General features: G+C 50.4%; 1 long non-coding RNA gene across 1 annotated transcript; it reads right to left on the reverse strand.

Annotated features, from left to right (window-relative positions):
* Positions 1-1,264: 1,264 nt before the first annotated feature.
* On the reverse strand, positions 1,265-2,654 carry LOC140686968 (uncharacterized). The gene is made up of 2 exons (XR_012060976.1): positions 2,600-2,654; positions 1,265-1,783 (listed from the first exon to the last, which is right to left on the reverse strand). It is a non-coding gene; the product is annotated as an uncharacterized lncRNA (long non-coding RNA).
* Positions 2,655-15,897: the final 13,243 nt, after the last annotated feature.

Here is a 15,897-nt window from a genome sequence, read left to right on the forward strand (position 1 = left end):
CAAAATTCAAATCTTACCATGTAACTCCCCTGCTTTAACTGGTTCCCGCAGGCAAGGCTCAGCCTCCCTAGCCCAGCTTTGTAGCTGCCTCAGCTCACAGCTGGCCCCAGTCACCCTCTCCAGCCCTCATCTCCCGGTCCTTCAACACCACAGCCATTTCTCAAACACATCAAACGTCTCTCTCTTGCTTCTGGATTTTGAATGTGCTGTTCCTCCTGTCTGGAAGTTCCCACCCATCACCACAAACTTCTACTGTTTCTTATGGATCCTTCAGGGATTAAACTTAGATATTGCCTCCTCCCCCAGGAGTCTTGGTTGGGGCAGAGGGTGCCTCTGAGTGCCCACGTAATGCTGAACACTGAAATCATTATCTATTACCTGCCCATTCTCCCCTCTAGAATGAACTCCTTCCAGGCAAGGGGCAGATGCCCCTCATTATGGGCCTCAGTCAAAATACTTAACCACCTGTACCACCTTTCCAGGACACACCAGCTAAAACTCAACCCGGCCTTTATCTGCATCCTTGGTGGCTTGGAGGAGGCCTAGTGTGGCTGTGGAGGGAACGACTCTGGGAACTACCCCTGCACACCTTTCCTCAACCTGGACATATTGCCTCCAGGACACACTGAGCTCATGTTTGTTCCTTTAGAGGCATCCTTGGGAAAAGGAGGAGCTGGGCTGGGGAGGGAAAGAGCAGAAGGAAACAGAAGCTGAGGGTTTGGCAATGCAGGTTCGGGAAGCTGAGGACAAAGGGGCTCGGGGCCTCAGGATAGGGTGGGGTGTGGGGTCTGAGTCAGGGCACAGAAGGGCAGCCTCCGGTCAGGGCTCCCCAGGAGCTCCCACATGAGGCCACAGGGTCCCTGGGCAGCTACAGGCCTTTTGCACGGTCCTTCTGCTCCGGCCAGGCAAGGGGGGTGAACCTGAGGTCACCCTAAGCCTCTTGCAGTGCTCTCAAACAGCTGCCTGCCCCAGGAGACCCGGGAAGCCAAGTCAATAACTCGAAACCATAAAATCTTGAAGGCGTTGAGCGCTTGGACGGAGGAGCAGACGCGGCAAATGGGGCCTTTTCCCAGGCAGCTCGTGTGGAACCAGCAAAACAGATTTATGAGCGTCTGGTTGAAACCGGGTTGTGGGGGTGGGAGCTAGTCTGAGACGTGGATGTTTCTAGTGCACAGGAAAGATGATAAATGGAAATTAATCGCATGGTCCCCATGACTATGATTTAAGATGCGTGAAATGCTGCCTCTTTCTTTAGTGTGCTTTGTTATGGTGTCATTTGGAGGAACATAAATACATTTATTGGTGCTTTTATGGGCTCTCCGAAGACCTTCAACCCCCAGGCCTCTGTTCTCTGAAAGGCGGGCGATCAGAGGGATGCTGGCCTCTGTGTGTGTATGGGGCCGGTGGGCTGTGAGCCCGTCCTTGGCTGGGACCGTGGACTCCCAGATGGAGAAGCATGGTCTGCCTCAGAGTCACGGGGTGCATCTAAATTGTCTCTGTAGACTCTGGACAGACCCTGAGGCTTCAAGCATGCATGGATTTGCACACGTGCACGCTGCAGCCTTTCCTGAGCACCAAGCTTGGCCACAGGGAGGAGCTTGGCTCTCCAGAACCATCCCTCCCTCTAGCTTAGCTCTTGGGGGACTGGCTCATCTGTGGGGACTGTGGTCCCTGATCCACTGGGGAGCCTTCTGGTACCGTCCAGGAAGACACTGTGTCAATTCTTCAGACACTTTTCGGGCTGATGTGGAACAGGTGGAAGCTTCCTAGTATCTGAGGCAGCCTGCGGGGGGGGGGGGGAAGTGGGGGTGAGGTGAGCAGAGATTATCCACGTCTGGTCACCTCAGACTCTAAGGGTGCCTTGGGGAGCCCCCTGCTCATCCAGTTTAGTGGAGGTGGGTTTGCCAGGGTCAGAAGGCCCAAGAGACTCCTGCCCCTTTGGGGGCTCCACATCCTTGGGATGACCCTTCTCCCTCCCCAGGGCACCTGTGAGCCGCCCCTGCCTCAGACACAACCACCCCACTTGTCAGCTCCTCATTCAGCCCCAGGAAGCCCAGGCTGGTCCCTAGTCTCCTGATTCCTGGGCCTGGGAAACTCTGGGGGCCACAGGAACATAACTGAGGCTCCCAGGAAAGGAGGCAGGTATCCTAGGCAGGTGGCTTTGGAAACTGATGTCCAAGGAGTTTACAAACCTCCTGAGCCGGTGCTTGAGAGTCCCAGGTGGTAGTCAGCTGACGCCACCGTCAGCCTCTAAAGTTCCAGTCCCAAGGGTGTGCTTGGGAAGTGTTATGCAGTGCTGCCTGGCTGTCAGCACCCCATAAGAATGAGCAAGATCAACAGAGCTCTGCCATCTTGCATACCACCCAGCCCTGCGGCCCGGCCATGTCCTCCCCTCATGCCCATTCCCTGGGCCAGAGAGCTACAAGCCCCCAGGTGCCATTTACCCTGGTCACCCCAGCCAGGGGCCTGGTGGGGTCCTCAACCCAGTGCCACACAGCTATATGAGCACTCCAGCACCCCCATTTCTAGAGATAGGGGCACCAACCCTTGCCATCAAGTAGTCCAGCATCAAAGTGTGACCTCAGGCTATCTGCCATACCTGGCCTCAGGATGTCTGAGATCTGCTCCCTTATTTTGTTTTCTGGTGAACAGAGGAGACGGGCGTGAGTGGCAGTCCGGGTCCCTTGTTCACCTCTTGTGACATCACAGTGATGACCACTCATATTGCATTTGCAATAAGAAAACTCTAGGCCTCCTGCTTCAAAGAGAAGATTTTTCACCAAAGATTGATGGGGGTACTTCAGGGGACTTATCAAATTTTACCTCTATGTGTACAGGTGTGTTTTTCTGGGAAGGGCCTCAGAGATTAATGACTGCAGCTGAGGGAGAGGACAGAAGGATAGACAGGCCGTAGGTATGCAGTCAGAGACCAGCATAGCCCTTCTAGATGCCCCAAACCACGCTGTGAGGCCAGTATCAACGCAGCCTCCCTTTTCCCAGAAAGGAAACTGAGATCCAAATAGGCGAGTGACTTGGCCTGTGAAGGCAAGAGCAGGCCCAGAAGGTGGCCTGGAGGTCTGTGGGCATCTACATCCTCAGATCTCCAGGCTATGTCATGACAGCAGAGATGGGGCAACAGCTGACAGGCTCCAGGGGTGAGCATGTGTGTGCACAAGCACGTGCCTCCTCCAAACCCCAATACACACACGCATACACACAAATGCACACATGCACATATGTAAACACACAGGAGCACACACACCTACATGAAAACACACATGCACACTTCCTGCCCTGCTCACCCACGGGACCCTCACTCGCTCTCCAGTGGATGACAAGCCCTCCCACTGATGCTGCTGTGGGTGGGTGAGGTTCAGTGAAATTATGGATGAGAAGCCCAGGGGCCCAGGGCCTGGGCGATGAGGGAAGCCTCAGCAGGATGGCATGCAGGCCCTATCCAGACTGGGGCGTCACCCAGAAAAAAATCATGAGGCAAACACAGTGAGGCTGTAAACATGGGCAGACAATAGGGGAGACAGGCCCTGAGGTTCCATAAAGAGCGTCCGGCCCGGCCAGAGCTCAGGGCCTGCTTGGCTCAGGGGCGGCGGAGAGAATGGCAGGCGGGGGGCTGCTCTGGGCTTGGCTGGGACGGCCGTCTCGGGCCACGGCTGGCCGGTCCAGCTCCGAGTTGGCTGGGAGGCCTGGCCTCCACACAATAAACAACAGAGAAAGATAAATCGCAAATGTGTCTGGAACTGGTGGGGAGCGGGGAGAGGTACTCGGGGGTCACCAGGGGGCCCATCTCCTTCCTTGGCCGCTGCCCCCCCGGGAGGAGGACCCGGTGTTCCAGGGGGGCCTCAGTTCTGGAGCCCATAGGACTGCGGGGGTCGGGGGTGGGGGTGGGGTGGGACCAGAGACAAGATGTATTGAGTATGTGGGGCCAGAGGGCTTTTGAGGTGAATTTCCACCTGGAAAATTCCAAAGGAGTGTGAGTGTTGAGTGGAAGGCCCGGAGGCGGGGGTGGGAGGCCTCAGGCCAGGGCAGTGGGACTTAAGGGAACCCACGGAGCCATCAAGCATCGGCTGCTTTGGGCCCCCTACTCTAGCCAGGCAGCACGTGTCCTCCTCTCCTCCAGAAGAGGAAAAAGAGCCATTACAATGGGGGCTTTCTCTTCCCTGCCTCTTCCCTGTTTCCCCGACCCAGCCTCAAAATCGCTCCCTCTCCCCTGGCTGTCTCAGGGGCACATGGCAACTCCACCTGCAGCCCATCTCCTCATATTCAAACTTCTCCCAGGGCTGCATTCTGGACACCACCACCTACCCGGCCCCTAGGCACCTCACAGGTGCAGGCCCCAAATGGCCATCACCATCACTCCCCTGCTGTGGACCCTGCCTCAACTGCCCAAACCAGAACCCATGGTCCTGGGCCTGACTCCCCCATCCTGCTCCCTCCCCCAAGCCCATCAATTCTTCCTCCCCAAATAGCCCCACCCCATGCCCTCTTGTCCACTGCTCGGCAGCCCAAGCTCCTGTCTCCTGTGGCCTGCACAGCAGCCAGAAGGATCTGTAGGAATCGCCCATCTGACACTCTTGCTCTTCTCCCCAGCTCCCCATAATCTTCAGGGTGAAAGCCCAATCTTGGGGTGCCACAGGGCCCACAACCTTTCATTCCATTATTTTCCCTCCTCTACCGCTTATACCCATCACCCATGGGACCTTTCGTTGAGCCTTGAATTTGCCATGCTCCCCCCACCAACCAGGTGTTTCTAGAATGTTCTTGCAACCCCTCCCCTTCCTTAGTCCGAGCAGGAGTCATGGTACTGCCCCAGGAAGCTGGTATAATGGAGGAGGCATGGACAAAAAAGTAAGTTAATCCGAGGGGGGTGTCACAGCCCTGATTCAGAAAATCTAGACTGAGGAGGGGTGGTATACAAGGCCCTGCTCTGAGAAGTCCCAGTTAGAGGAAGGAGGTGTCACCCTGCCCTGGTTGCTGTGACCTGAGGGAAGATGTGGCCCTTCTCTGACAAGTCTTCATTCATCAGGCCTCCCTTGGGAGGGTCAGCGGGTGTGGGCCTGGCCCTAAGGCACCTTCAGCTCTGGGGAGGGCCTGCCAGGACAGGGCACAAGCCTGTATCCGTCTGCAGGAAGTGGGTGCCCAGGCAATGCCAGTGGGATGCCAGGCACAGGGCCAGGCCCAATGACAGGCTTGGCCCTGACAGTGGCCATGGGGCCAACGCTGGGCACACCCGGTACTGGCTCTAGTGGGCTGCCGAGAAGTGCAGAGGGCAGGGGCCATGGCAGCTTGTGGGCGGGAGGGGCCCGCAGGCACTTTTGTGCCCCCGACTCAGGCAGCCCTTTCTCCCAAGGCAGAGTCCTCCAACCAGGACAACTCTGCTGCCCTCATTCCCACAGGACCACCTCAGGATGGCTTATATAGCCTGGGGTAGGGGTGGGGTCCCAACTCCCTGCTTCTTTGAGGACAGGACCCAAGTGCCCCATATTGAACCAGAAATTCTCCAAAGAAGGAAGGGGTGGTGGGTAACCATCTATCAAGCACCCACTATGTGCTTTACCAGCACCACCTCACTGCTTACAAAACCCTAAGGGAAAATGTCATTGTAGACTCAGCTGTATAACTGGCTTACCCAGAATACACAGCTAGGAAGTGGGAGAGTTTAAAATTAAACCCAAGCTGTCCTGTGCTCGAGGCTACCGCAAAATAGGATCTCTCTGGGGAGGGGGCTGGGCCTCCTCATCAGAGACCAATAATCTGTACCTCCCTTTGCCTCTCAGGTCCTGTCAGCTGTCTCCAAACCCTGTGGTTTTCAGCATGACTGCCCATGGCTGTCCTGCTTGATAATATTGTCTGATCTTCAAAGAACACCTCAATAGTGTAGAATGAATGAATGAATGAATGAATGCACTTTCTGCATCCTCTCTTTGCAGCAGACCCTGTGCTGGGCCCTGGGGCTGCAGAGAGAAACAAACAGAATTCCTCCCTCTAGGAGCTTCCATTGTAGTGAGGAAGGTAGGCTAAGACCCACATCAGTGCCCCAGAGTGTAACAGTCAGGGAGGGACATGGGTGAACTGCAGCAAGTCCCCCAGGCTAGCGGCATCAGCAGGAAAGCTTCATGAAGGAGGTGTGTTTTGGCCAAATCTTATGGGAATGACTTTCTAGGCCTGGGACTGAGGAGTTGCCATTGAACACCCCCAACTTTCCAGTGGCCAGAGATGTTTCATCCAAAAGGGAGACTGGAGCCCAGGGGCCTTGACAACTAGCTAAAGCTCTGGAACTTTCTTTGCGGTCAACAGGGAGCCAGGGAAGACGTAAGGCTCAGGGTGACATGTCCCCATGTGCCACTTTTACAAGCCTACCCTGACTACTGATGGGGCTAGACAGGCAGGCAGGCAGGCCTGAAGGTAAGGGGACGGTCTCTGGCAGAGGCTGGTGAATGACTGCATAAGGAATGGAGAGGTCTGTCCTGGAGCAATGACCATGTGGCTGTCTTCAGAGGGCTGCTAGGACTCTGAGAGGGAGTGAGGGGCTGGCAGGTTCACCCACTGAGACAGGATCCACAGAGGAGTAGGGGGAGGTAGCTAATGGGCAGAAACCCAGGGCCATCCTGGGGTAGACGGTTGGGTATGTGGGCCTCAAATTGCCTCCTTTTACCTGGAAATTCTCTTCTAAAATGCCCATTGCCTGGGCCCCAGCTCCCTATTCCACCTCAGATAGCTTTCCCCTAGGTGGATGGTGGGCAGCAAGGCACTCCTTTGCCTGGGTAGTCTGAGTCCAATCAGGGCCAGAGGCAGGTCCAGAGGCCCTGCGCCTCCTGTTCGGTGGGGCTATGTGTCCATGGACAGAACCCAGCCTACCTGCTCAGCACCCATGGCTGGCTGTGTTGGGCTACAGAACTGGGGCTCACTTGTGGGTGGTGCTCTGGGCATCCAGGCCCATTGGCATGGGAAGCTGTGCCAGGGCCATGGGGAGAAAGGGTGGTGGCCCCAGAAGTTTGGGCATCGCGGCCGCCCGCGGTGCAGCAGGCAACAGGCCCTGGCAGGGAGCGGGCTGGACTGAGGGTGGCAGGGAGCCCTGGCCCACAAGGCAGCTGGCTGGGGCCACAGCTGCTCATCTTGTTTTCCACTTCTCCCCAAATCTCCATCCAGCTCATCCCTTTCCCCACAGGCTCTAGTCAAGTACATAGAGATGGGAGGCTTTGGCATGAGTCTCATGAGGGGGCATCAGACAGCCTTTGCATCCAACCCCAGCCCTGCTTAACAAAGCTCCTTGGGCAGGTGACTTAACTTCTCTGAACCTCAATTTCTCCACCATAAAATGAGGATCCTAACTTGACACAGCGCCTGGTCTCTAGTTGGACTCACTGAAGGGCAGTTCTAGATGACGGTGAAGCAGGATGACCCCCAGCATGATCGCGGCACAGGAGGGAGGCTCTCCTGACAGATCTCTGGCCAGAAACCCTAATGTTGTTGGGTCACTCTCTTGATCATTCTCTTGAAGTCCTTCTCTGGAAAAGGGCCCCAGGACCCTGATACGAGAATAAGGAGGACAGGACAGGACAAAAGTCCAGGACTCCAGCTCGTGCTTGACTACCAGACTTTGTGACACTAGACGATTGTGCTAATGGTCAGAATGACCCCTCCAGTCCAAGGTGGCAGGAAGGAGGGAGTCCAGAGACAACCCTGGTTCTGCCCCTGCCCGGCCCTTCTCTGGCTTTGCTTCTCTTTTGAACCAGGTGGGTACACTGATGGTCTCCAAGGACCCTTTCAGCATTCAGCTTTCAGAACCCAGGATCCTTTGTACCCACTGGCCAGGCATCTGCCCTCTTGTACCCACACATGCCATGTGCCCTCTGTCTCTAATACTTGCTCAGTTTCCCTTAACTGGGATGCCATCTTCCTTCCCTCTGGTGTTCCAAGACCCCCTGGCTAACACCCAACTGGCCCAGCCTTTCTGAAGCCCTCGCCCCTGAGTTCCCCAAGAACTTCCTGCTGAGCCCCAAGCCAGGCCTGGAACAGCACACTCCCTCTTGGCCCAGCTCTGCTGCCAGGGGCCCAGGCTTCTCCCCTGGCCCAGGCCATGGGCTCCAGCGCAGGAGCCGGGCCTCAGCATCCCTGTGTACCCCCCACAGTCTGGGCATGCATTCCCAAGTCAACAGGAACTCAGAAAAGGAATCAGAAGGCTCGTGGCCTGGCTCCCAATCCTTGCTCTGTCACTAAGCAGATGACCTCAGCAATTCTCCCCACTGACCCCCATATCGCCAGCACTGCATCCCCCTCTCCAAAGTGGGGTGACACCATCCTGCAGGCCTGAAGCACTGGTAAGAATGTGAACTAAGTGCTGTCCATGGATGATCTTAGTTAATCCTCATGGCAGTCTTAACAGGTACAGTCTAGTGTTTACTCGCTGCTTATAGATGAGGAAAGGGAAGATTTGCAGAAAGAATGAGTGACTTCCTTAAGGCCTCAGAGCTGGTAAGACATGAAAGCCGGAAATGCACCAGGAGGGCTGACAGGGTGCCCCATCAGGGAAGCGGAGGCTGCAGACACATTTCGCACCTGTCAAGAGCTCTCCATGGAGAAAGGGAGGATTGCTTTTGGAAGAGAGGGTCCAGAGAGACGCAGTGACTTTCGAAGGCCACCCTGAGTCCATGGCATAGCCAACGTGCTGAATCTCACTTAGGGCTCCTCCCTGACTCTGGGATCACCTGCCTTCTTTGAGGTCACATGTGGGGACAATTTCCTTGGCCCCAGAGCACATGAACCAGGTGGCCCTGACCATGAGCTGCCTCAAGATTCTCAGGCATTGCCTGCATGGACTCTAGCTAGTCACTCCACCATTAGGCCACCATCATCATGCAAGAAAAGAGTTCCAACTCATGGGCAGACAGACGTGAAACATGAGGCAGCTGGGACCTGCAGTTCTGGCCACACCTCACATCCAAGGTCACCTCTCCAACCTGACATAGACCTGGTTGTTAAGAAATGTCTAATGACATCAGGGACCCAACCTGGGAGATGGGTGGGTGGCAGTGGTGGTGATGGTAAAGGTGGTAAAGTTGGTGGAGGTGAGGATGGAGGCAAAGATGGAGGTGAGGATGAAGGTAAGGATGGAGATGAAGATGGAGGTGAGGATGGAGGAAATTATAGAGATGATGGAGACACTGTCAGTGACAATGGTGGTGGTGATGGCAGAGCTGATGAAGATGGCGGATAGAAGTGGTGGATAGGATGGAGGTGAGGATGGAGGAAATGATGGGAAGGATGGCACTATTGGTGGCAGTGACGGTGGTGGTGATGGGGATACTGCTGCGGCTAGTGAAACTGGAGGCAACAGTAAGAGTGAGAGTAATAGCCAGGGAATTGCTGTGAGCAGCTGTTGACCCAGGACTCTCCACCAAACGTAGAAGCTTCTCTAGCCACAACTTTATTTCCATCTCAGAAGCCCCTCTGACCATCAGTGACACTGAGGAGCATTTGGCTCCAGATAAAATAATGAGCAGGAAGGGGACCCAGTTGCCTCCCAAGCATTAGCTAATGTGAGTGAAGCATCAGGCATGACTCAGGCAGCTGACAGGGTAGGGGTTTCCAACTCAGTGAGAGGCCTAGTGCCTGGGGTGCCAGAGAGTCAGGAGGTAGCCTGGGGACAGGCCCTCCTGTTCCAGGAAGGAAACAAGGCCCTGGCCACAGTTAGGCTGGAGAGCAAATCCATCTACTGGGTGGGTGTAGAGCAGCCCTGAGTCCCTGAGGCCATCAAGTGGGGAGACAAGGCCCAAGAGAGGGTCTGCTGAGAATGACACTGGGCAGGTAGAAGAGGCACACTGAGTACCAGTGCTGGGTAGGCTTCTGGCCTGGAGGGAGCTGACAGGAGTGGGATAATGAGGTTGATGGAGGTATCTGAGGCAGAGGGGCTTGGGGATCTTGCTGGCAGCAAGAGTGGAGCAATAGTGGCAAGAAGATTCCAGGAGTGGTTCGAGCATATGTTCTCAGGCGGCCACTGGGAATTCCAGCATCTTTGGCAAAGGTCACAAATTCCTCTTCTATTGTTGATAACAACACGAATACTGCAGGCCCGCCATGACCAATGTTCTAGCTTTTCCATTACCCACGGGCTGTCTGGTCTTACACACCCCTCCCCGTCCCCCGGCGCACCTACTTCTGGCCTCTGCCAGGACCCTGGCGAGGGGCTGGCCTGGAAAAGCCTGGCCAGAGTGCCGGCCAGGCTCCCCTGCGTGCTGCCCAGGCGTGGGCCTTGCCAGGTGTCAGACTCAATTTCCCGATTCTTCTTGCTTAGAGAACCAAACATCTTGTCCCTCCACCCAAGCTGGGTCCTCCCAGGTCGCCTCCTTGGCAGTAGGAAGACCCCTGGGGCGGCAGTCAGATTCATCAGGCAAGGCAGGGAGGGGGCAGAAAGCAGCAAGGATATTCATACAAGTTGTCGCCCACCTCTCAGCAGGCTCCTGGCCAAAGGGAAGGCAATGCTGCAGAAGGAGTGGCTAGACAGGGGCAGCTGCAGGCAAAGTGGCTGGTGGTGGCGGGGGGAACACTGGACCAGGGAGTCTGGAGTGCTGGGTTTAAGTCCTTGACTCACCCCTTCCCTGTGCCCCACTGGTAAACAAGGTGGATAAGTAAAAGAACTTTTGAGGTCCATCCCACCTTACATGAGTCAGCAAAGTTCCCTCCCTTAGCCAACCCCATGTCCCCTGCACAATTTTGCCCTTGTTTGTTTGTTCGTTTTTTAAATAACAGCTTTATTGTGATATAATTCACATACCATACAATTCACCCATTTAAAGTGTACAACCCAGTGGTTTTTAGTATATTCAGAGTTGTACAATCATATCCACAGTCAATTTTAGAACATTTCAACACCCTGAAAGGAAACACTTGAGCTATCATCCCCAGCTCTCAAACTTTGCAGGCCCTACCTCCACCCCAACCAGCCGTAGGCAGCTACTAATCTACTTTTTGTCTCTATAGACTTGCCTATACTGGACATTTCTTGTAATCACTGCTTCTTTAGAGAAGGAGGGCACTGGGCAAACTGGATCTGCCTGCTGCCCCCAAACCAGCTCCTCTCCAAGATCCCATCCTGCCCTAGGCCCCAGCTCCAGGCTGCCAAGACTTTGGGCTATAGACTCTCCCTTCCCCCTCCAACCAGCCACAGTCCTGTTTCTCTCCCTCTCAGTGAGTCCTGTCCTCTTCCTTCCCCTACATCCACCAGATGACTCCCTCTCCCACAGTCCACTGTGACACTGTCCACTTGGGAACGTTCTAGAGTGAAAATCCAATTAAGTCACCCTGGGGGCATAACTTTCTCCAGATCTCTGTTAACCTCAGGATTCATTCCAAAACTTCTCCAGGCGTTTTAGTCTGGGATTCCCCAAATGCAGTGTCTGAGTGAGGGCATGCATTTGGGAGATAATTCCAAGAGACAGGAGGGAGGAACAGGGAATGCATGTAGGCCACTTAAGGATGCTCTCAAGGTCTGCCACAGGCAGCAAGAGCTCAATTCCACCAGAACCTCCAGGACTGTACAGAATGCTACCCAGATTGCTCTGTTCAAGTGACAGGAGATGGGCGTGTTCCCACTGATCAAGGATTACTGCCAGAGGAGTTCACCCCCATCCCCAAATCCTGGGATGCACTTGCTGTCAGGTAGAGAGGGCCCTGACTTGAAAGACTCCGAGACACAGAAAAATGTCATGGTTGAGGCTGTTGCAGGACTCCACCCAGATCCCCTTTGCCGACTGTGCATCCACCCAACTGTGAGCTGTGAACATGGGCTGCTCACATCTCACAGCTGCCCCTTCTCCAGAGAACGGTCCTCAGCTGATGAGAGCTATTAGCTTGGAAGTCAGTCAGCGGCCAGCCTACAGTCAATGGCCAGCAGAAATGGGGGCCTTCTTGCTTCCAGGGGAGTCAACACAGCAGCATAGTTTATGCTCCAGAACCTTCCTTGTGGATCAGGCCAAGAACACACTTCCGCTGAGGCCACATCCTGCCTCCCTCCCTCAAGAAATTGTGGCACCTAATTCTAATAACAAACTCAGATTCTGTTTCTGGGGAAAATAGAAGGAAAATATGGCCCACAACCAAGAAAAAAAAATCAATGAAATAGATCAAGAAATGACAAAGATAATCAAATTAGCTGACAACTCTTTAAAATAGCTACTACAAATGTGTTCAAGATTTTAAAGGAAAAATAAATGTAATAAGGAGAGAAATAGAAGATATAAAAGAGAACCAGTGGAAATTCTAGAGCTGAAAATATAATGTCTGAAATGAAAAATTCATTAGATGAGCTTAACTGCAGATAAGAGGAGAAAAAAGATATTTTAAAAATTTTTAATAAAGACTTGGAGACCTATAGAACAACATTAATTCATCCATCACATGTACAACTGGAGAACAAGAGGCTGAGGAAATAAGGGCTGAAATTTTCTCAAATTTCAAATTTGATAAAAGCCATAAACCCAAATATCCAAGAAGCTCAAAAAAATCCCAAGAAAAATAACTACAAAGAAAGCCACACCAAAGCACATCATAATCAAGTTGCTGAAAGCCAATGATAAAGAGAAAAGCTTAAAAGCAGCCAGAGAGGGAAATGATGCATTATACAGAGGAAATAAAGATAGGAGTAACTGCTGATTTCTTGTCAGAAGCAATGAGAGCTAGAGAGCAATGAAATGACATCTTTAGAGAGATGAAAGATCACCTACAATTCTTTATTTCACAAAAACAGCCTTCCAAAAATGAAGATGGAAAACAAAGGTTTCTTCTGACAACTTTATAAAAGGTGAGAAAATTCACTGCCAGTGTACCTTGCACTACAAAAAAATTTTAAAGGAAGTTTTTCAGACTGAAGGAAAAAGATACCCCATGTAACTATGATATACAAGACAGTGAAGAGCACCAGAAATGGCAAATATGCGGACTTATAGAAAATATATTTTCTCTCATTTTTCTCATCTTTTTAATTAAACCTTTTATTTTGTAATAACTGGAGACTCACATGCAGTTGTAAGAAATAATACACAGCAATCATGTGTATCCTTTACCCTACTTCCTCCAAAGATATTATCTTCAAAACTATCATACAATATCGTCAGAATATTTTTTGCTTTTTTTTCAAAAAATTGAAGTATAGTTGATTTGCAATGTTGTGTAAGTTTCTGGTGTACATATATATATATATACACACACACACACACACACACACACAGACATATTCTTTATTTTCTCTCTTTCTTATTTCCTTAAAAGATAAGTAAATTTAAAAGAAAAAATAACACTGTATTGTGGGGCCTCTAACCTACACAGAAGTAAAATGAAGGACTGTAATAGCACAAAGGATGGAAGGAAGAAGTGGAGTATACTGTTGCAAGGGTCTTATATTATTCATGAAGTGTTAAATAGACTTTAAAGGTAGACAGTGATAAGTTAAAAATCCAAAGTATAAGCTCTAGGGCAATTACATACACACACACACACACACACACACACACACTAGATAATAGGCCGAAAGTGATAAAAATGGAAGGCAAAACCAAAAGAAAAAAGCTTGATCCAAAGGAAGGAAAAGAAGCAAAAATAAACAGAGCTGAGGGAACAATTAGAAAACAAATAGGAAGGTGATAGAGTTAAATACAAACATATCACTCTGCACCTAGCCACATGGAGTAACGGGCTAGATTTGCCCTCCCACCTTAACAAGTAGAAAACCAAATAAAAGATATGACCTAGCAGTTGTCCAACGTGGACAAGAGGCAGTTCTGAAATGTGATCCATAAGAGAAGGGAAATGAAGTAAATTCTGAAATCGGGAAAATTTTAGATATTAGGAAATAAACATCCTTCTAAATAACCCACAAATCAAAGGAAAAATCACATGGGAAATTAGAAAGTATCTGGAACTAAATGGGAATGAAAATACAATATATCAACATTTGTGGGATGCAGCTCTAAAAGCAGAGCTTAGAGGGACATTGACAGCTTTAATTTCTATACACATTAGGGGACATTGACAGCTTTAATTTCTATACACAAGATGAAAAGCCTATAATGAATGAGTAAAGGGCCTATCTTAAAAAGCTAGGAAATGAAAGAGCAAATTAAACCTGAGACAGAAAAAATGTGAATAATAAAGAGAAGCACAAAAATCAATGAAACAGAAAGTGGATAAAGACAATCGTGGATACTAAAAACGGTTTATTTGAAAAGTCCAAATCATTAAAGTATTTGTTATCTATTGCTGTATAACAATATTACTATAAACATAGTGGCTTTAAACAGTATACCTTAATTTTCTCATACCTTTTGTGGGTCAGGAGACCATGCACAGATTAACTGGGTCCTCTACTTTAGGCTCTTACAAAGCTGCAATCAAGGTGTCTCATCTGAGGCGTGGCGGGCTAAGAGACCACTTCCAACTTATGTGGTTACTGACAGGATTCAATTCCTTACAGGATTCTTAGAGCATCAGTTTCTAACTGGCTGTCAGCTGGAGGCCAACCTCAGCTCCTTGCCACAGGGCTCTTTTCAAATGGCAGCTTGCAACATGGCAGCTTAATTGCTCAAAGCCAAGGTGAGGGGTTCCTAGAAATGTGGATTATTATCTCATATAAAATAATCACATACATCACTTTACCCTATTCTACTGATTAGAAGCAAGTCATGAGTAATATCCACACTCAAGGGGAGAAGATCACCCAAGGGAGTGAACACCAGGAGATGGTCGGGACCATTGGGTTACCCTAGAGTCTCTTGTCACAACTGGTAAAACTCAGACTAGATCTCTTAAACAAAAAAGAGAAAATACTATATAATCAGTATTAGTAAAGAAAGAAGGGACATCACTAAAGGGGACTTCATTATATACACATTAAATAGATAATAAGGGAATATTATCAACAATATCATGCCAATATATCTGATAACTCAAGTGGATTGGGCAAATTCCCGAAAGACACAAATTATCAAAACTAGCACAAGAATAGGGGCTAAAAGGGCAAATAATAACTGAGTGAAGAAGATAAAAGGGAAATAAATGAAACAGAAAAACAATAGAGAAAATGAATGAAACCAAAACTTGGTTCTTCAAAAAGATCAACAAAATTTACAAATCTTTAGCTAGACTGAATGAGAAAAAGAACAAAGTCTCAAATTATTAAAATTAAGAATGAAAAAAAGAACATTACTGTTAACCTTACACAAGTAAAAAGAGCTGTAAGAGACTACTATGAACAACTGTACACCAACAAAGGGGATACCCTAGATTAAATGGACTAATTCCTAGAAAGATTCAAACTACTAAAATGGACTCAGAAAGAAACTGAAAACCTAAAAGGCTCTATAACCAGGTGGCTGGCTTCACTGGTAAACTTTTCTCAAATTTAAAGAATTGATACTGGAGGAGTGACATCAGCAAGATGTCAGAATAGAAGTTTTCTGTTATCATCCCTCCACAGAACATCAATTTTGACAAACACTGATGGATGACAGTACATTTGTGGGAGTCCAGGAGTCCAGCAGAGAAGTTCTACCACTACTGGAGGAAAAAAAAAAATCTGAGAATAAGTGCATTGAAGAAGGCAGATGAACAGTTTCACTTGATCCATGTCACCCCTCTCTTAAGGTGGCATAGCTCAGCGCCAAGAGAGACCCTCTTGGCCTGCAGTTTCTCCTATGGGGAAAAGTGAGAGTGCAATGAGTCAGCACTGGCTTCTCCAACCAAGGCAGATGGTATCCAAGAGGACCACGTCTTTCTCACCCACCCAGAATCCTGGGGTGATCAGCATAGCTGAGGGGTTGACAAAGGCTGAGAGCACAAAAACGAGAGCTCAGAACTCATCAAAGGCCTGCAGATCCTACAAACCACTTT

This window comes from Vicugna pacos, chromosome 18 (genome assembly GCF_048564905.1).
Source record: "Vicugna pacos chromosome 18, VicPac4, whole genome shotgun sequence".
Taxonomy (NCBI): domain Eukaryota; kingdom Metazoa; phylum Chordata; class Mammalia; order Artiodactyla; family Camelidae; genus Vicugna; species Vicugna pacos.